At 46.0% G+C, this 21,229-nt stretch overlaps 1 protein-coding gene across 7 annotated transcripts in view; it reads left to right on the top strand.

Annotated features, from left to right (window-relative positions):
• The window catches only part of FBRSL1 (fibrosin like 1), a 762,210-nt gene that overhangs the window by 189,771 nt on the left and 551,210 nt on the right, over positions 1 to 21,229 (top strand). The window lies entirely within an intron of this gene.

Here is a 21,229-nt window from a genome sequence, read left to right as displayed (position 1 = left end):
TAGGGGAACTTGGGGCCCTAGGAGCCAAATTCACTCCTCCAAGTCTCTCTGTCTGTCCTGCAGGACTTTTCCCCAGGCCACACTCCCTACACACTTGACTGGCCCTGCTTCACACATACCTTGAGTGGTTTTTCCCACTTGGAATGCATCCTTGAACTCCGATAATGCCTCTTCCTTACCTGGATGGAGCCTAGGTGTGTGTGTGTGTGTGTGTGTGTGTGTGTAAACTAGCCTACTGTGCAAATGTGAAATTTACCGGTACATTCATTGCTCCACCCACTTTTGCTTCTAGCCCTGCCCCCTACTGGCATGTGGCCCCCAGAAGGGAATGTGGCCCTTTGGCTGAAAAAATTCCCCAGCCCTGATTTAGGAACAGAGGTCATATTGGCCCGTCCAGTTCAGTATTGTCTATATTACAGGCATGGGCAAACTCGGCCCTCCAGATGTTTTGGGGCTACAATTCCCATCATCCCTGACCACTGGTCCTGTTAGCTAGGGATCATGGAAGTTGTAGACCCAAAACATTTGGAGGGCAGAGTTTGCCTATGCCTGGTCTATAACAGAGTTCCCCATTCCTGCCGAATGGTATTCTTTATTAACATAAAATTTAAAAAATGCAGTAATAGTAATCAAAGTTAGAAAACATAGGAGCAATGCACAGGCTGTGTTTTCCAAACGGAGAGCATATAATGTAGAAGAAGAAGAAAACAACAAAGCTTATTGTGAATGCACCATTTGTGAATTATTGCCTTCTGCAGTAGTCAGAGACCACATATTCTTGTACCAGAATGAAGAGTTTTAAGTCCTGTAGTGTCTTCCATTTCTGGGCCAGCACCCACATACAAATTCCCTTAGACCAGAAGCTTACTGTTTGATCATCTCACAAGTTCAAAAGGACAAGTTGTGGGGAAACTTGAAAGGGGCATTTCGTTTTTCATTTTCACTTCTGCAAAAAAGTAATATAAAATAACTTTAAAATAAACAACATAGCAAATAAAGTAATATTCAATAATCCATTGGAATATAATAACCCACCATAAAATTAATTCTTAAAATATTAGCATATAATAATTAATTAGAAATTCACTCTTTGCAATTGCAATACTATCAATCTATTTATCTATCTATCTTCAGAACCACCAGTCCAAAATGCATATTTAATTGCACAAGTGAAGAACTGGTAGCAGGAGGCAGACTGTAAAACTGTTCCCTTCAGCCCCGGACAAGGCTAACGGCCAAGGATATTGGGAATTGCAGCTCAGCAACATCTGGAGGGTCAAACGTTCTCCCACATCCGATTTACGCTGCATAGGGGTCTGGCAAGAGGCTCTTCTGCTCCCAACACGCTCCTGTGGGAGCCCTGGAAGTGAATCAGCCCTTGCGAGTAAAGGAGGGGTGGCCGTGCACTTTATATGAAAAGAACACTTCTCTTTTTAATGCGTTCTTATTTGTTTTGCCACTTAATTTAGCGAGGAAAGCTAGTCCCACCACGCATGGCTTGGCAGGCAGGGTTAGACAGAAGGCTCCCTAACCAAGCAGGATCAATAGAGACAAAGGCTGATTAAGACTATGCAAGTAATGGGGCATGCCTTGCACGTTCCTTTAAACACTCCTGCCGTTCCCATTTGGCGGACATTGTTCCCTTTGCACTTAGATTATCTTTAATGTTAAAGGAATCCAATTCCGTCATGTTAAGTTTGCCCTGCGGAGCGGAGTGCGAATGCAAGATGCCGACTGCTTCAAAGGCACAGGCACGCTTCAGCCTCCTTGTGGCTTTTTTTGTTTTGTTTTGTTTTCAGTGGAGGTTTATTAGAAGGGCTGTTTGGTTTGCAGAGGGTCGAGAACTCCCAATTTAATTTGGAGGAGGATGCTGTTTGCCAGAAACGGAGAGAAGGAATAGGGTGGTAGTAGAGCACATGCCCTGGTTCGACGACCCCTGGAATATTCGGCTAAAAGATCTGCTGCTGGGAAAGGCCTCTGACCAAGACCCTGCAGAGCCACTGTGTCATGAGCCCCATGGAGGAGCCATGGAAGGGATGGCCCAATCCTGAGGATGGGTGGGAGGAGCTCAGAGAATTGGGGCTGGGCAACCCAGGAGGAAGATCCTAGTGGGTTGGGGAAGCCAAAGCAGAACCCCAAGAAATGTCTGGGCCTGAGGAGGGGACTGGTGAGGCAGGGCGTAAGGAGCTGGATCCAGAGGGTTGGTAGCGAAGTGTTCTGCTCCTTAGATATTGGATTCCTCTAGCCAGGCATCTGTCCTGGACTGGCTGGATGCCGAGGAGCGGTGGGAGGCACAGGCTGGGGAACCAGCAGGGGAAGAAGGCTCGGATCCAGGGGAGTTGTGAAGGGACGGCGATGAGTGGTCAGAGAGGGAAGAGGGAGCAGACTGGGAAGAGGATGTGTTGGAAGGAGAAGAGGTAACAGGGTTTTGTGAGTAGGGAGAGGCTGTGGCAGAGAGCGGTCCAGACTTAGAAGCAGGAGAGGTGGTGGACCAGGAGACAGAGATGAGGCAGGCTGCTGTGACCAGCTCCCCTCCCTGCAGAGGAATGATGTGGGTGGAGCAAAGAGAGACAAGATGAAAGAGCCTCAGGTTGCTGGGGAAGAAACCAGGGGAGGAGCCTTAGAGAGCAGTGGGAAGGAGGGACCTTCAGTCCTCGCAACTGCCTCATTGGAACAAAACCTACTGGGAAGAGTTGATGCTTTGGTTTCTTTGAATAAAGTGTTAACTTCACCAACCCCGGGTGTTTTATTGCTGATCTGCAGCGGACTCCAGACCTCCTGTCAGTGAAGGGCCTTGCCCTCTTTGGGGAGGTCAGTCGGGTACCAGTCAACTCTGACTACACCTCTGTCAAACAGGAGTTGGCAAGACCAGCACAAACAAACTCCACAGGTTCAACCCATTCGGAGGAATGCCTGTTCACTTGCCCAGTCCCAGGACCCCAGCCAACTCCAAAGGAAGGGCATGTCACTGTTGGATCAGCATCTTTCTTGTGCTCAGCCAGTGCCATTCACCTGCTGGGCCTTGCAACGCTTGCCTATGTATCCATCTGATTTACACATTAAAGATTTCATCAGAAACAGGTCTGCAAAATCATGCTGTTTACCTGGCAGTGCGTGCTAGGGTGCCCTGCTTAGCAAGAGCAGGTGATACTGGGCTAGTCAAGCGGTGCAGAACCTCTGGCCTGTGGGCCAATCTTGCAACAATTCCCAAAGCTTCCAGGCAATAGGGATGCACTGTTAAACCACTCTGAGAATTGTAGCTCTGTGTAGGCAGTGGGGGTCTCCTTTCAACTTTTCAGTGCCCTTAACAAACTGCAGTTCCCAGGATGCTTTGTGGGAAGCCATGTCTGTTTAAAGCAAAGTGGGTATACATTTTTAAATACAGTGGTACCTCGGGTTAAGTACTTAATTCTTTCCGGAGGTCTGTTCTTAGCCTGAAACTGTTCTTAACCTGAAGCACCACTTTAGCTAATGGGGCCTCCCGCTGCTGCCGCATCATCGGCGCACAATTTCTGTTCTCATCCTGAAGCAAAGTTCTTAACCCGAGGTACTATTTCTGGGTTAGCGGAGTCTGTAACCTGAAGCGTATGTAACCCGAGGTACCACTGTAAATAAAAAGTAGAAGGCAATGTTGTTATAGGATTGGAGGCATCCATAGCAATCGACTTAGCATCCCTTGCAGGCTAACCCTGGGTACTGCTCATCTAGTAGGCCTGCCTTTTATTAATTTCCTTGGAGGGGCTGCTGATCGGCAGTAGACAGGTTAGATTTCCAGTTTACCAGGCAGTTTTGTTGATGCTGGAGCAAGGCCTTCAGCTGGTTATTTTTAGTGCTTTGAGGCTGACTGCCAAGAGGTCATTGCTGCTGCTGCTGCTTAAAATGATTTGGAGTTATTATTATTATTACTATTATTAATGATTTTATTTTGCAAATTCCATTGCTGGCTGTGGAATTTCAAGTGCCAGCTGTCTGTCTTTGGGCTGGTGGATTGTCTTGACACATACTCCCTGTGATTTGTCACCACCAGCTCTAGCTTTGCCTTGGCTGTGACAGACATGCTTATCAGCATCTGACAGGGAGGGAGCGAGCGAGTGAGCAAAGTGACAGGGAAAGCCTCATTACTGGCAGCCTGGGAAACACTAAATTCACATTGAGATTGCTGGCTTCCTCCTCCCTCAGACCTCCACTCTCCTGTAAAGCATATTTCCCCAGTGGCTGTGTCGCTCTCAACTTCTTCCATTCTTCCTGTTAAAACTCTGACACAACATCCATGGGCACAGTTGTGCCCGCTGCTGCCTCCCACGGTGCTCACAGGAAGGTATCAATAAATATCCCCTCAATAAGTGCATGAGAGACTGTTGGCTCTTCCTGCTTAGCTACTGTTTGCATTATCTCAGCCTCTCCTGCATGAAATGTACCCCCTTAATCATGCCCACATTTCATTGGGTGCCAGGGTTAGACAGCCACGCTTCCTCCTGAACAAAAGACAGTCCAGAGGGCTTCACTCTGTGAGCAAACACAGTGGTGGCTGATGTAGGAGTCTTTAACCCAGGGGGGCACGCCTTTACCCCATTTTGTAGTCCTATCTCTTTTTCTGTTCCTGTAGATGTGGCAGCCATGTTGTGTTGTGTTGTGTTGTGCCATGCCTAGCCAGCAGCTGTTCTGTGTATGAGGCCCACAGCAATCAAAAAATCTAAATGTGTTCACTAGTTTGAAAAGGATTGGCAGCTCTTGCTGTCTAGCATTTTCCATCCTTGCCTTCTCTTAAGCCTTGGTGAAAGTTATATGGTTTGGCTGTGCCCGTGCAATGCATACCTGCAGTAGCTTTCCACTAATAAAGGGTCCCTTTATTCCAGATGGAATTTCCTTTGTATAAGTACATGGGCTGGCATGAACCTTGCATGATGTAACCCACGATGTGACAAGTGCACATGCAACTCTCTCCCGCATGCATGCAAAAAATACACCACGGAAATCACTAAGCACTTGTGAGATTTACCCATTTCCCTACCCTGACCCAGCCTAGTCATTTCCCCAATGAGTGTCATTTCCAAAAAAATTTGGGGGGTGGGGGAACATGGGCAAGGTACTTCCAGTGAGACTCTCCCACTGAGCACACCTGTTTTCTCCTTGCCACTATCCTTTTGCTTGTCTTTTTCTCTAGGCCCAGGGCAGCTCTAGGTGTTCCCGTTCGTTCAGCGTTCTTCCTGGTTTCTTACATCAAGCTTACGGGGAGGTTAGACTTATGTTTGGCATTTGTTGAGGTCTGATTTGTTTCTGAGGTGGTTATGAGCATGGTGTTTACATTCCTTACCGTGACGCGAAGGGCTGATGGCCGCCAATTTAGACAGCTTTAAAAGATTAAATGCATTTGTGGAGGTTGTGTGTGTCAATTGCAAATAATCGTGATGGTTATGTCCTCCTGCAGGATTAAAAGCAGCATGCCTCTATGAGTTGCTGGAGAACAACAGCAGGAAAGGGAATATGATTAGCTTGCAGGGCTGGGCTAGAGAGGCCTTTGGTCTGATCTAGCAGGGATTCCTGCAGGCAACCTGTTGGTTGAGCATTCATCCTGAGTTGCTTGTACACAAGTTGGACTACATCTGGTTTTTACTGAGCGTTTGTTTGCGGGGTGGTTACCCAACAATGGACCTTCATCCTGATTTGCTTGTGGGGACGTTTACATGTTTTCCTGTTAATCATTCGTTCAGCCCACGCAGTTTCATTATATTCCCCCCCACTTTTCGATTGGATTTGTTCCACGAGGGCAACAAAGTGCTTTTAATCCACTTTCACTGCGCAAACCTAAAATGCTGGTATGCGATTGAATCCCTCCTGCGAAATAATGACAGTCTGGAGGCACCCTGGGTTGGCGCTACCTCCCAGAGAGCAAAACAGAGAGAGAAAGAAAAGGAGGAGGAGGACAAGGGGTGTGGCGGTTGCTGCTCCTACAGATGGGTGAATATATCAATTTCAGCTTCTCATTTTTCCGTTCTTAAGTTCAGTTTCCCACATTTTCACATCAGTGCATCATTATTATTATTTTAAGAAGTCCTCATGAAAATTCATCAGCATTCTAATGTACATTTATATTTTTCTGCATGCACTTTTGCCTCAAATAATACACTTTACATGCTGTTTTCATGAATGCACATTTTTAAAATGCACACTGATATATGCATTTTTGAACAGTGTGATGCAGCAGCAAAAAAAAGGTTACATCAACAGAAGTATGGTGTGCTAAGTGCCAGTACCACTCTGTTCTCCCTTGGTCAGACCCCAGCTGGAGTTCTGGGTCCCGTTCTAGGCTCCACAGTTGAAGAAGGATATTGACAAGTTGGAATGTGTGCAGAAGTGGACAACCAAGATGGTTATGGGTCTGGAAGCCAAGAATTATGAGAAACGGTTGAGGGAGCTAGGTATGTTTAGCCTGGAAAATAGGAGGCTCAAAGTGGCATGGTAGCCATCTTCAAAGATCTGAAGAACTATTATCACATGGAATATGGAGTTGGAATCCATCCAAACTGATGGATTCAAATTACAAAAAAGGTTGTTGTTGGTGGTGTTTTATATTTATTTATACCCCACCTTTTCCGCCTGACGGGACGGCTACTTACAGATAAACATAAGAATTGCTAAAAACATATATTCTGACTAAATATCAGGAAGAACTTTCTGAGGGAAAGAGCTGTTGGGCAGTGGAACAGAACACCTCAGAAGGTGATGGATTCTCCTTCATTGGAGGTTTTTAAACAGAGGTTGGGTGACCATCTGCCAGGGATAATTTAGCCATGATTCTGGCATTGGAGGGAGTTGGACTAGGTGACACTTGCGATCTCTTCCAGCTCGAAGGTTCTGTGGTTCTAAGTGCAAATTTGTCAGGATGGCTGGGTTTCAGTTCCTGCATTGTTTTGAAAAGTGCAAACCAATTCAGCTTTCTATCCCCACTCCTAGCTCCTCTTCTCCTTACACTCTCCTACTTGGGTGGGCTTTGGCGGGTGCCTGCTCCCTGCAGCCCCACTTCTTATGCAAGGACTTGCTTGTCCCACCCCCACCCCCCCATGTGAAAAATCATGCCCTGTGACATGTCAAGCTATTTCCCTACTGCTTTTCTTGTAACGTTCAAAGAAGTAACAACGCCATCACCATTGAAATACAAATCAGCCCAGAAGACTTCAGAGAGAAGGCAGTCCACGTTCCCAGTGTGTCTCTTTGGATGCACAAATTCACTCTTAGCCTTGCTGTCCTGGGAAGGAAAATAAAATACTTCCCCCACCCCACAATGATAGATGCTTTATCGTAGCAGTAAACAAACCTATGCAGTCTTACATGGGTTTCTAACACTTTCGTTTGAGGTTGCATGCTGCTTCTGCAATGAATGTTCACAACTGTGCTCTTAATATTATTATTATTATTTGTTTAAATTTTCAATTGAATTGTCACGGGCTACACTTTTTTTGCCTTTCATTGTCTTTTTAACCCACTGCTGACATTCTCTCTCTCTCTCTGTATATATGCACACACATACACTCTTGCTAGCTGAGGATATTTATTACATCTGATGTTTGTTTGTTTGTTTCTATACCGCTTTATATTTTTAATAAAAATCTCAAAGCAGTTTACAGCATATTAATCAATCAGTCAATCAATAAAACAATAGCCGAGCGATGTTCCTCCAGCCTAATCAGGAGCCTCTTTTGTAGGGCTGGTGAGTGTGGGCCTCACCCCTAGGCCAGGTGGAAAGGGCCTTGCAGGGAGCAGCCTTCACGCCTTGCAGCCAGACGATATTCCTCCCGGGTTGTTGTTGTTGTTTGTTGTTGTTGTTTGTTGTTGTTGTTGTTATACCCCACCCATCTGGCTAGGTTTCCCCAGCCACTCTGGGCGGCTTACAGCACATAAAAAATTGTAAACATCAGGCATAAAAAAAATTCCTGATACAGGGCTGCCTTCAGATGATGTGAGTTCTAGTCAATGAAAGCTTATGCCATAGTAAAGTTGTTGGTCTTTAGGGTGCCACAATATCCTTTGTTATGTTTGCTGTAACATCCTATTACCACGACAACCCCCTCTACAACTTAGTCATGGCGTACCATATATGGAAGACAAGATACATCTGTGTCTGTTATACAGTAGACCCTCTACTTACAACTGCCTCCACTTGTGGACATTCCAAGTTGTGACCACGGCAAACCCGGAAGTAACTGGCAAGTTTGCTGCCATTCGCGCATGTGCAGGAGCAGGCAATCGCCGCCCGTGCCTGCGCACAACAGCGCCTCTCCCAGCGACCCATTTCGCCATAAGGACAGGCCTCCGGAACAGATTGTGGTCGTGAGTAGAGGTTCCACTGTATATAGCCCCATATCTGTTGAACTTCTAGGCACAACCCCATAGCCTTTTCCTCGTGTTCATCTGTTATGGCAAAATGAACAGAGGGGCTTGAAATACCTTGAAAGCAGCAAGATGCTTTGTTGGTTTTCTTGTACGGTTACACTGGGATCTGCTTTTTTACCTGCCAGGCTTTACTGCCTGGGACAGCTGCTGTATTAGCCCAATGGAGCCATTTATCTCTTTCCAAATCAAACCAAAGTTTGCTGTTGCTGAAGATGAGGTTGAACATTTTTCAGCAGGGCATTTAGAAGATGTGCCAGTCGCTGGGAATCACAGGAGAGTGCTGTTGCGCTTGTGTGCTGCTTGCAGACTTCCCATAGGCACCTGATCGGCCCCTTGTGAGAACAGGATGCCGCAGTAGATGATAGGCCATTGGACTGATCCAGCGGGGATCTTTCTAGGTTCTTCCCAAATTGATCCCATTTCACTGGGCAGTGGAAGAATTCTGGCAGGCTGGTAATGCTCAGCTTTAAAAAAGCCAACAACCCACAAACCTTTCTTTAAAAAAGAAAATCCACATCCAATTCTCAGGGGTTTTCTGCTGCTGTCTCCTAGTATGGAACTGCAACCTGCTCATCCTTACTCTCCACAATTGCCACATGCTTTCCCACTCCTTTCTATCAAACCATCTCTGGTTCTCATGCATTGGAACAGGACCCATGTGTGGTGGGTTTCCTCCTTTCTGCCAGTAGCAAGCGCTGATGCTAATCTTTTCTCTGTGTGCTGAAGGGGGATGGAAAATAAATAAATAAAAGCCGTGCTTTGCATGGCAGGGGGATTTGATTTCAAAAGACAGGCACTGCTCCCTTTCCCTCTCGTTGGGAAAAGTCCAGATTGCTTCATCTTGTGCGGCATTAATACGAGAGTGCAGCTAATAGGCTTTCCCTTGGGGTGTATGTTACAGGCTGCACAAACGTTCCCTTCAGAGGCTGGCTTAAGAGAAATTCGGTAGCTGCTTCTTGTTAAGTGCATTCCAGCTTCCTTATTTGACTGCGCCACAATAGCAGGAGTTTGGATATCAGAGCGACCCTGCCAGAAAGTATTGGCGCCAAGGCTCGCATATGCAACTAAACAACCACAGTGAATAGTTTTATTATGCTCCAGGTGTTAAAGAGACCTGCTGCTCCGTTTCTTCTTCAGCTTTCCCCACCACCATCACCTAACATCTTCTCCCCTTTTCTGCAAAAGGTGGCAGTCCTCAGACTCATTAAGTTACCTCATACAGACGCAGACTCTTTATCTCCTGAGCACAGTACAGTACTGTCTGCTCTGACTGGCAGTGATGCCCTTTGGCCGTTCCTCCCCTGAGCTGCTTCATTCTGAAGCATGAAGGGTGGCAACAAAAGGGGCAGGGATTGCAAATGGAGCCGGTGTCCCCTTGAAGGAATGATCTCCCTGAAGAGTTTGACCTGCCTGGCACCTACTTTCCAGGCAAATACCTTTATATACTAGACCCTCCAAGTGTCCCTATTTTCCAGGCACAGTCCCGAATTTAAAGAAACCATCCCGGTTTCTGATTTGATCCTGGAATGTCTCGTTTTTCCTTAGGATTTTCCTATTTTTATCAGAGAAATGTTAGAGGGTATGGAATTATGTGATCCCCCAGGGCAAAGAAATAAGACAACCTTTAGAAGACATCTGAAGGCAGCCCTGTATAGGGAAGCTTTTAATGTTTACTGTTTTATCATGTTTGTATATATGTTGAAAGCTGTCTGGAGTGGCTGGGGCAACCCATTCAGATGGGTGGAGTATTAATAATAATAATAATAATAATAATAATAATAGAATAGGATGTCCCTATTTTCATCAGAGAAATGTTGGAGGGTATTGTATACTCCCTACATCTACACTTTTAATGTTATTTTAACATGTCTAATTTTAAACTGTCCAAGATTGATCAGTTTTAGCTAGCATTTAGACTTTTGAGGGGGCTAGCTTTTATATGATAGTGCCAGTGTTGATTCTTGTTTGTTTGTGGGTTTTCCTCCTTGCATTCTTTTGAATTTGCATATGTGTGTGTGTGTGTATCATATATATTGCATAAATATATATCTATATTGGCACTGTGGGTGGTGTACCTGGGGTGAAATCACAGTAGCATCTTCTGCATCTGCGTTATCATCATCCCTGTGTTTGATTCCACTTTTCCTCCAAGTAAGGTTGGTTGCATGCCCCCCCCCCATTAACAATAATCCTGTGGTGTAAGTTAGGCTGAGAAACACTGACTGGCCCAAGGTCATCCCGTGAGCCCCATGGCTGGGTGGGGATTTGAACCCTGGTCTCCCAAATCCTAACCTAACACACTAACCACTACACCACATGCTCACAAGCCGTGCATCATAGTTGGCCGTCCGACAACAAAACCATAGCTTGGGGTGGGGGGCAGAGGCACCCAAAACCTGGCAGGCCAATGTTGAGAGTTCTGATGGGCAGAACCATGACAGACTACAACAGCAAAAGCCTTTCAAAATCTGGATTTTACTAGCTCCCCCCCACCATATTGTTTACCCAAAAACCATATTGTTAACCTAAAACCATACTGTTTTCCTAAAACAGACTACAAGTCACACACTTAGTAAACTTGCTCATTATATGAGCAAAACAATTTACTGGAATCTATTTTACAACGGTCCTTCTCATAATTTAAATACCAGCTGTGACCATGTACTGAGTCCTGGGCTCCGATTCTAGCCACAACATTGTTATTAGCAAGCTTAAATATGTTGGCTGCCTCAACGCTAATGGAGAAATTTGTCCAGAATGCGCCTTCCCTTTCCTGTCACTTATTTTTGGAGTTGCTTTGCGTTTGTGGCGTTGTTCGAGCTTGGATTTGCCCTATGTGTGGCTATCAGTAGAAGGAGCTTGCACCCTCCCGAATCTTGGAGAAGGAGAACACTTTGTCCTTTGTTTGCATACTATCCTCCTGAGAACAAGCCAGTTCTGTGTTTTGGCATGCCTTTGTGCTTTAGTATTCATTGCTGCTGTTCCATGCATCAACAGAGAACAGAAACAGAAATTCCCTTTTTCCAGAACACTCGCCTTACAATCCGGAGGAGACATTAACGGGACATAGGAACATAGGAAGCTGCCTTATGCTGAGCCAAACCATTGGCTCACATTGCTCTGCAATATTTACGCTGACTGACAGTGACTGTCCAGGATTTCGGACAGTGATCTCTCTCAGCCCTACCTGGAGATGCCGGGGATTGAACCTGGAATCTTCCACACGCAAAAGCTGCAGCCTTTCCCCCAAACATTGAAAGGAAGAAAGTGTTTCCCCCCTCTCTGTAACAGAATCCTCAGATAGGGGACAAAGAGGGAAATAACCTTCCTCTATGTTAATCAGACAGCAAAACAACAATGTTCAGGGATTGTGGAACTTTTGATCAAGTTCCCATTAAGGCAGAAAAGCTTGAGTCTGGGCTGCACCAATTTAGACTGCTTGTGTCATCTCACATAATGGAATACCCTTCCATAGAAATAATAATCAAAGCACTCGCTGTATAGGGAATTATATGTGCATAGGTAACAGTATGGTTTGGAAACAAAATAAAAAATATCCTTCCAGTAGCACCTTAGAGACCAACTAAGTTTGTTATTGGTATGAGCTTTCGTGTACATACTGGAAGGATTTTTAAAATTTTGTTTCGACTATAGCAGACCAGCACGGCTACCTACCTGTAACTAGAAGTATGGTTTGGGGCATAATAACTGTGCCGCCAGTTCATTGTACATGGTCAGAAAGCAGTGGTGGCTGGTCCATTAGGGCAAATGGGGTACTGCAGCTAGCCGTCACCAACCTGTCTAGGGGGTGGCCCTGCCTGTCAGCTTCCTCCTCCTTAGTCTCAGTTTTACCCTTGTAGAAGTCAGCAGGGAGGAGGATAGGGGCAAAACTAGAATTAGTTGGCTCTGTCTGTCAATGTCATTAGCACCACCTACTGTTGGGCTCCTTGCTTTCTGCCCTACTACAATCAGTGGGGACCAGCTATCACTGCCAGACTACTTTCCTGCTCTCTACATTGGCATCTTTATTCTTACTCTCTTTTCTTTATACATATTATATGGACTTTCATGTTTGTTCACCCTCTTGCTACTGCATATCTTTCTGCCCAGGTCCTTTTCTCTATGTTCCTTCATGCTGTCTTCACCTCCCTGGTTCTCTTACTCTCCTTAACAGTGGTATCCAAACTTTTTTGAAAGAGGGCCAGATTTGATGAAATGGAGGGCTGACCAAAGGGCCGACTAAAGTTGTTAACTTTTTTTTAGGATTGAAATTCTTGAGCTTTTTTTGTGATTTTACCCCAAAGTTGTTGAGCTTTGATCAGGAGTGCCCAAACTTTTCCCAAAGAGGGCCAAATTTGATGACGTGAACATGCATGAGGGCCGACCAAAATTGCTGAGCTTTTTTTAGGATTGAAATTACAATTTTACCCAAAGTTGTTGTTAAGCTTTTTGTTTTTTAGGATTGAAGCCGTTTAACCTTATTTTTAGGATTTAACCCCAAAGTTTTTGAGCTTTTTTTAGAATTGGTTGCTGAGCTTTTTTTTTAGGATTTTACCCCAGGACATATACTGCCACAGGGGCCGGATTAAATCTACCAGCGGGCTGGATTAGGCCCCCGAAACAGACTTTGGACATAACTTCCTTAAGCCCTAAGTTACTTTCTCATGGTACAGTTCTATAAGTCTCTACTCAGAAGTTGAATTTAATGGGACTTTCTTCCAGGTATGCAAGACAAGTGTAGCCTAATTTTCCTGAAGTTGACCAGCATAGCTCCCTACCATTGGAGTGCATTCCTTCCGCTCCTTCTGCTGGTGCATCTGATAAAAAAAAAAGACTTGCCTCTTCCCTCTTTCAATTAACTGAGCTCACCTCTGCACCATACCACTTTCAACTTGCAGATCTACAAGTCCCAGAGCAGTTTAACGTAACCATCAATCCCTCTTCCCAGGGAATGCTGTGAACTGTAACTCTGCGAGAGGTGTCTTCTACCGACTCTCAGAACCCTTAACAAACTACAGCTCCCAGAATTCTTTGGGTGAAGCCATGACTGTTTACAGTGGCATGGCACTGCTTTAAATGTATAGTGCAGTTATAACCTGATTTCCTCTCTACTCACCTTCCTTTTGGGGCTGCAGTAGCTAGATACCTTTACTTGGTTAGTTTCGCTTAGCTTGGTGAGACTTGTTTCTGAACACATTATGCATAGGGTTGAGCTGCTCTTTAGACTGTAAACCTGAGGACAGGGCATGTGCCCCATTTTCCCTTTAGATACACCACCTAGTTCTTTGCAGGCACTCCAATAGGGCTTTCTCAAGAGTACCCACTGTATTGCCTGTGATATGTTCTTAGACTACAGTTTCCTTCCACCCCAGTCAGCATGGCCAGGGGCCAAGGATTATGGGAGTTGTAGTCCAAGAACCACCTGGAAGGCAACACGTTGGCTTTCTCTGGTCTACCCTGTTGCGTCCCTTCCTAATCTTACAGATTCCTTCCTTTGGTCCTCTAACAAGAAGAAGAAGCAGCAGCGATAAAAGCCCACAAACCTCCTCCCCTGTTAAGCGACAGATTAAAGTCTAGTTTGAGGTTCTGTTGGGAAAGGGGAGGGGATGAGAGGAAGGAAATACCTTTTGATTCATGTATTTATCATGCTGCCTCCAGCCTCTCTCTCCTCTCTGCTTACAAAGAGCAGGCTGGCTTTAAAAAGAAAAGTTGGCCTTGGTGTGTGTGTGTGTTTAAGCCTTTAAGAGCATAGTCTCTGGCTGCTGATAAAGCAGAGACGCTCCTTTGAACTTCACAGTGCATGGTGGTATTTGTACTCACAAGCCTTCGTGTTTACATGGCCCCTGGCCAATCGTTCATAGATACCCTCTGATTCTATCCCTGATGCCCCCTATCTCCATTTAAAGCAGCTCTATAAACTTCCCTTGTTCAAAGGGATCCTTTAATCTCTCCATATTTGACCCTGACACAGACCCGCCACCCCCCTTCTCCCCTTCCTCCTCTGCTTTTGCAGGGTTTATTTTTTATTGTTTGGAATCGCCGGGCTCCTCCCAGTCATAATCATTGCGCCCCAGTGTCCACTCGGAAGTTGGTGGCTCCTTGTGCGTCAAGTGATTAAGATTCACAGAAATTAGAAGCGTTGTCCTGGGGGGAGGGGGAGGAACCTGCACTTGGAAATACTCAAGCCAGCTCTCCTAGCCTGTTAGCAAAGGGAGGGATGCATTTGCCAGATAAGGCCCACTTAGTTGCTTAGCAACAGGCTCTGCCGAGATGGAGATTGGAGAAGGAAGGCCTGCTGGGCCCACTTACGGAGATTCTCCTTGGACTGTCAATCTGGAGAGGCAAACTTGGGCAAGTTTATTATTACTATTATTATTTCCCAATTTCATTTGCCCTCCTTGAGGTGATTTTTAATAATAATAATAATAATAATAATAATAATAATAATAATACCTCATCAGGCCCAGGCAGGCAGATAGAGAGAGAGAGCAAGAGAAGGAGCTCGTTATTCACATTTTTAAAAAGGTCTTTAAGAGGGCTAATGCTCTCCGAAGGCAGTTGGTGTGCTGGTGGTTGCGATGTGGGCCCTCCTGAGCACCCGCATTCTGCCCTCCAGGAATGTCAGAATAGGGCAATGAAAAAGGCCACTGCGGTTTTGTGGTAAGTGGTGTTCATTGTGTGAAGGGGTCTGGAGGTTTGGGGGTTTTTTTTGGTGTGTGTATGTGGACCTGAGCCACGGACTCCATCCCCCAAATTGTGATGCTTCCCCATCCCCGTTGTTGTTGTTGTTGTTGTTGTTGTTGTTGTTGTTGTTGTTGTTGTTTATATTTAATTATATCCCACCATTTTCCCTTGGTGGGACTCAAGACAGCTTGCAGATAAAAATAAGAACTACTAAAAAACAACTGGTAGAGTTAGAACTGTGTGTGTGTCTGTATCGGCATCCGACTGTCTCAGGAGACAATGTAGGAGTGTGCCTTTGGGGGTGAAGTCAAGCTGTAGGAAGGTTGCAGCGCCGGCTGTAGAGACAGAGACATGTTTTGTTGCAGCTGGGGCAGATGAAGTTGCGCTGCTGCAGATGCACCATGGCGTTTCTTCTCTCTGTGCTCCTCCCAGCGGTCATTTATTCTCCGGTCCAGTTCTGGGTGCCACAGTTCAAAAAGCGTATTGACAAGCTGGAACACGTGCAGAGGAGGACAACCAAGATGATCAAGGGTCTGGAAATCAAGCCTTACGAGGAACAGCTGAGGGAATGGAGTATGCTTAGCCTGGAAAAGAGGAGGCTGAGAATTAACCATCTTCAAATATCTAAAGGGCTGTCACATGGAGGATGGGGCAAGCTTGTTTCCTCCTGCTCTGGAGGGTAGGACTTGAACCAATAGATTCAAGTTACATGAAAGGAGATTCTAACTAAACATTGGGGGGGGGGACACGACTTTCTGGTAATAAGAGCTGTTTGACAATGGAATGAACTCCCTCAGAAGGTGGTGGATTCTCCTTCCTTGGAGGTTTTTAAGCAGAGGTTGGGTGGCCATCTGTCATGGATGAGATTCCTGTATTGCAGGGGGTTGGACTAGATGACCCTTGGGGTCCCTTCCAATTCCAATTCTACGGGTTTATGATTCTGTGACAGCGCTGTCTCTACCTGTGATTCCCAGCAAGTGGTATTCAGAGGCATACTGCCTGTGACAAGCTCAGCTTCACTTACCACAGGAATGAGGGACCTCTGGTCCTCTGACTTTTATGGGACTACAACTCCCATCATCCCTGAACATTGGCCTTGCTGGCTGAGGCTGATGACGGTTGAAGTTGAACAATACTTTGAGGAACCAAAGTTCCCCATCCCTTCCTTACAGGAGTGTAGGTGTTGTTTTTTAAAGGATTACATGAGTGATATCATTAACCCCACATTTGCCATCCTGAAGGTAGGGCAGGACACAAATGGGAAAGAGAATCAAAAGGAAAACTGTCGATAATTCTTCTTCTTCTTCTTCTTCTTCTTCTTCTTCTTCTTCTTCTTCTTCTTCTTCTTCTTCTTCTTCTTCTTCTTCTTTACCGTAAATCATCCTTCTATCACATGAGTCTCGAGGCGATTTCCAAATATACCATAAAATAACTAAACATAGTTTCTAAAGCAGTGCAAAAAGACCTAATGGCAGATTTTTAAAGCAATAAAAAGTTAACAGCTGAGGCCTTTTCGTCCAGCTGCAAGAGGTTGCCCAAACGAAAATGTCTCCAACTGTTTCCAGAAAGAACAAATAGCAGGTTCCTGCCGTTCCGCAAAGGTTTCACCAAATGGGTAGAGCAGCCACACTGAAATCCCTGCTCAGAGTCGTTGTGAAATTGTCTTCTGATATTTAGGGACTTCAAGCAGAACCTTGCATGAAGTATGCACTGGTGTTGGCAAAGGCCAGTTTCTCAGTGGTTGCATATTTTGATTATTTAGTACACTTGTATCTTACACTTCCTCAAACAAGCCCGGGAGAGGATAGGTGGTTTTCTGTCTCCTCCTACCCACCCCGCTTTTAGCGGTTGGCCCAGAGCAGGCTTCCTCAACCTTGGCCCTCCAGATGTTTTTGGCTTACAACTCCCATGATCCCTAGATAGCAGGACCAGTGGTCAGGGATGATGGGAATTGTAGTCTCAAAGCATCTGGAGGGCCGAGGTTGAGGAAGCCTGGACCAGAGTCATCAGGTAATGCATTCTCTGCTTAGTGCATCAGCCCATAATACTGTGCTTTTACATTGGGATTCTAGTGAACTTGACATACAAAGAAGTCCTCCTGCTGCCACGGAAAATGTAGCCCGTTGCTAGTGCCTGTACCATTTTGCAGGGTCCTTCTTTTGCTACTTCTCAATGCGATCCTATATCTGGGTCTGGTCCATCTTACGTGGCCCTAGGAGTTTGTGTAACGCATGACATTCTCAGGTGGAGAATGGAGTCCTTATACGCAAACACACACACACACACAATTTCGTTGGAGACGTCTGGCCAAAATCACAATCTTTAATTCCCTAATTAAAGATTGTGATTTTGGCCAGACATCGCCAACGAAACGTTAAGCATCTATGAAGCACTTAGGCAAAATTGGGACTGAAAGCTATACATGGCACCAGCTGGCGTGGTGTTAATGAGACACAGTTGTTCTTCTTGAGAGAGACGCTCTTGTAAATCAGTGATTCGAGATGAAGCCTGGCTTGGGGTAGGGCGGGGGAGGGGGAGAGAGAGAGAGAGAAGAGAGAGAAACAGCAACTGCATGGCAGCTTTGCCACTTTGAAAAGAATAACCTCTGCTTGCTTTCTCTAAAATTGTCGGTCTCCTTTGGCAAAGAAGATTTTCCCTTAGTCCTCCCCGGTGTGCTAATAAACAGTTTTTAGAAGCAGTGTAAGTGTAAATAGAATTTAATAGATGGTTTGGGTTACTGGATACAGCATGCAAGGCTTTTTAAATGACAGCGGAGTCCTAAAGGAGAGAGCAAGAGCAAGCAGAACCTTGCCCTGTGCCCATCTTTGGATGTCAAGATAACAGCTGGGCGCCTGTGGACACTTACATAGCAGTTCTAAAATCACATAGCTTGAAATGGATGTCTGGTAAACAACTGGTAATCTGCTAATGACCCTCAGTGCTTTCCTATTGAATGTGTGCTGTCTTATTAAAAGGCAGTGTGCTAACAACTCTGTAAGAGAATAGCACCTGCAACGGGTAGGCAGGAACTGATATAGCTGCGAAACATTACGTTTCCTTTTCTCTGCTGGAGGTTCTGAGCCAGGGAAGTTCTCAGACGATGCTATCTGCCATCACACCCTGTTTCCAAGTCATAACCTGCCCACATAGCCACTGTGACATCGTCTGGGCAAAACTAGATCCAATGCTCAGCGCAGCTGGGAGTCGGGAAAACAAAATGGCAAAGTTATCCAAATGTTGCTTAGGGGTGAGTGAAACAGAGGGCTGCCATTTTGAAACTGTTGGGTATCAAGTCTTGGTCTGCTCTCATTCTGAACGTTAGCAAGTCAATGCTTCATCTAGGAAGAGGTGGCAGATCAGCAGGAAGAGCATCATAATAGGAACTGGATTTGTCCTGTCCATTTAACTTGGTATGGTCTACCCTGGCTGGCAGTGACTCTTCGGGGTTCAGACAAGGAGTCTCTCCCATTCCTACTTGGTGGTGCCACAGACTGAACCCGGGGCATTCTGTTTGCAAAGCAGATGTTTTACCACTGAGCTACAGCCATTCCACTAGTGGCTCTCTGGGGTTTCAGACAGTCTCTGTGTTACCTGGATTGAACCTGGCAGGGACTGAACCTGGGGGTTTTTGCATGGAAAGTGTGTGCTCTGCCACTGACCACCTGACACCTAGACAAAATGTGAAACTGGGGAAATTGTCCTGTATGGTATCACAATTCTTTTGAACCCCTCCACTCCACCCTCTAACCTGAGTTAGTACTGTTAACCTTACTGCTCTTTTTGCCTACCTTTGGGCTAATAAGAGGGTAGAGAGCTGGAACAGTGCAGAATACACATTAATGGGAGTTACGGCAACTTTGTGAAGCCAAGCCAAGGCCAGATCCATTCAAGGGATACAAAGTCCCTCATCCTCATAAATAATAATTGTCAGGGAATCAGGAGCAGGAGCACTGGGGAGAGAGGATTGGGAGAGCGAAGGGGAAGAATCCGAGGGCAGCGTAGGGGAGTATGACAGTGGCCCGAGAGATTCCATGAGCTTCTCCAGCGAATCAGAAGATTCCCAGAAGGGGGCGCCGATGGTCAGGGCAAGGGGGGTCCCAGGGGGGACGCACCAGAAACAAGGAGCCAGAGGGGAACCCCAAAGCAGCAGTGGAGGATCAGGACCAGTTTCCCCACCAGAGCGTAGTGGGGGGGAGGAGTCACATGTGTCAGGAGCAGTGTCTCCTCCAGAGAGGGAGTCAGGGCTGACCACGCCTCCAACGGAGGGGAGGTCAGTTGCAGCTAGCCCCCCCGATGGGGGAAGCAGTGACAGCAGCAGTGGAACGGTCAGGAGGAAAGCTGCTGGCTGGGCGCGCGCGCCAAGTTCAAATGTGCAGGCGCGCGGAACAGCAGGAGACCCGGATGGGGAACCAGCTCCTAAAGCCCGCCGGAGGGAGGGAGAAGGCTCAGGGGAATCAGCGGGAGAAGAGGCTAGAAAGGGCGGAACCCCGGCGGGCAGGCGGACCCAGAGGAGGAAGGAGCAGCGGAGAAGGTGGAGCAAGGCTAGAATCTTAAATTGGTGTCAGGGGGGGAGGAGACTCAGACGGAGCATCAGTGGTCTGAGACTTTGGACGTGGGGCTGCGCGCTGCGGTTCTGGAAGTGAAACTGAACTTCAATAAAGACTTTTATACTTAACAACGAAGCAGCGTTGGTCCTTTGTGAGCTGGGACCTAGGGTAGCTCTGACAATAATAAATATTATTATTAATTTCTATACCATCCCTCATCTGAGAATCACAGGGCAGATTGCAATATCAATTTACAAAAATATATACCATAGTAACAAACAAAAACAATACCCCACAAACAGTTTAAAATGCTATAGATTGTTTAATTACCCAAAGGCCTGGGAGAAGAGGAATGTTTTTGCCTGGCACCTAAAGATCTGTAATGAAGGTGCCAAGTGAGCCTCCCTTAGAGAGATCATTCCACAAATAGGGAGTCACCACAGAAAAGGCCTGTATTTGTGTTGCTACCCTCCAGAAATCTCACAGATGAGGCACACAAAAAAGGGCTTCAGATGAGGAACTCAGGGTCTGGGTCAATTAATATGGGGTCCTTGCAGTATCGCTGTCTACCCTGACTTGCAGTGGCTCTTCAGAGTTTCAGGCAGGAGTCTCTCCCAGCCATACTTGCCGTTTAAGGCTTTATAGGTCAAACAAGCACTTTGAATTGGGCCCAGAAACTAATTGGCAGCCAGTGCAGTCAGGCCAGAATTGGCATTATATGCTCAAACCGTCTTGCCCTGGTGAGCAACCTGGATGCTGAATTTTGCACCGGCCGAAGTTTCCAAACTTTGGTCCAGCACATCCACTGCAACAGCTGCAGATGTAAAGGAGAAGTAGAGCTGTGTGTCATCAGCATATTGCCAACGAAGTGAGTTCTCTGGGGGAAGAGAAAAATTGTACTGGAAATTTTTCCTATGCAGATTAGGCTAGTTTGCATATTGGGCAGAGGGGGGAGAATCAGTTTGCAGCAGAAAATGTTCTGATGTCCTAGAGAGTGATTAAATTTAGCATGTTTGTTTTACTTGTATTTAGTAAACAAAGCTAAAAACTTTGAAACTGCCAAGCATGCCTAATAATTGCCTCTGCAGTTGGCATCCATCCCCTGTTGCTAATGAACTTAGGAAACAGAGCATTTTCCATGGAAAAATAAAGCACTGGAAAATGTTGCATTTTGGAAAATTTTCAAGCCCACATTTAATGTAGGAAGCACATAGAAAAATTTCTAGCTCTAACCTAACTAATCTCGAGAAGACAAGGGCAGTCCTTTGTGCCTTTGTTCTCAGAGGATAGCTCCAGTGTAATCTCTCATCTTGAGGTCCAAGAGAGGAGAAGGAGTTGTAAGCAGGATACCACCTAAGGTGTATTAGTCTAAACCAGGGGCATGCAAACTAAGGTCTGTGGGCCGGATGCGGCCCAATCGCCTTCTCAGTCCGGCCTGTGGACGGTCCAGGAATCAGCGTGGTTTTACATGAGTAGAATGTGTGCTTTTATTTAAAATGCATCTCTGGGTTATTTGTGGGGCATAGGAATTTGTTCATCCCCCCCCAAAAAAAATATAGTCTGGCCCCCCACAAGGTCTGGGGGACAGTAGACTGGCCCCTGTTGAA

The sequence above is a fragment of the Podarcis filfolensis genome (assembly GCF_964270895.1).
Source record: "Podarcis filfolensis genome assembly, chromosome: 16".
Classification (NCBI taxonomy): Eukaryota; Metazoa; Chordata; class Lepidosauria; order Squamata; family Lacertidae; genus Podarcis; species Podarcis filfolensis.
The sequence above is the reverse complement of the archived record's forward strand: the minus strand, read 5'-3'. Positions and strand labels throughout refer to the sequence as shown.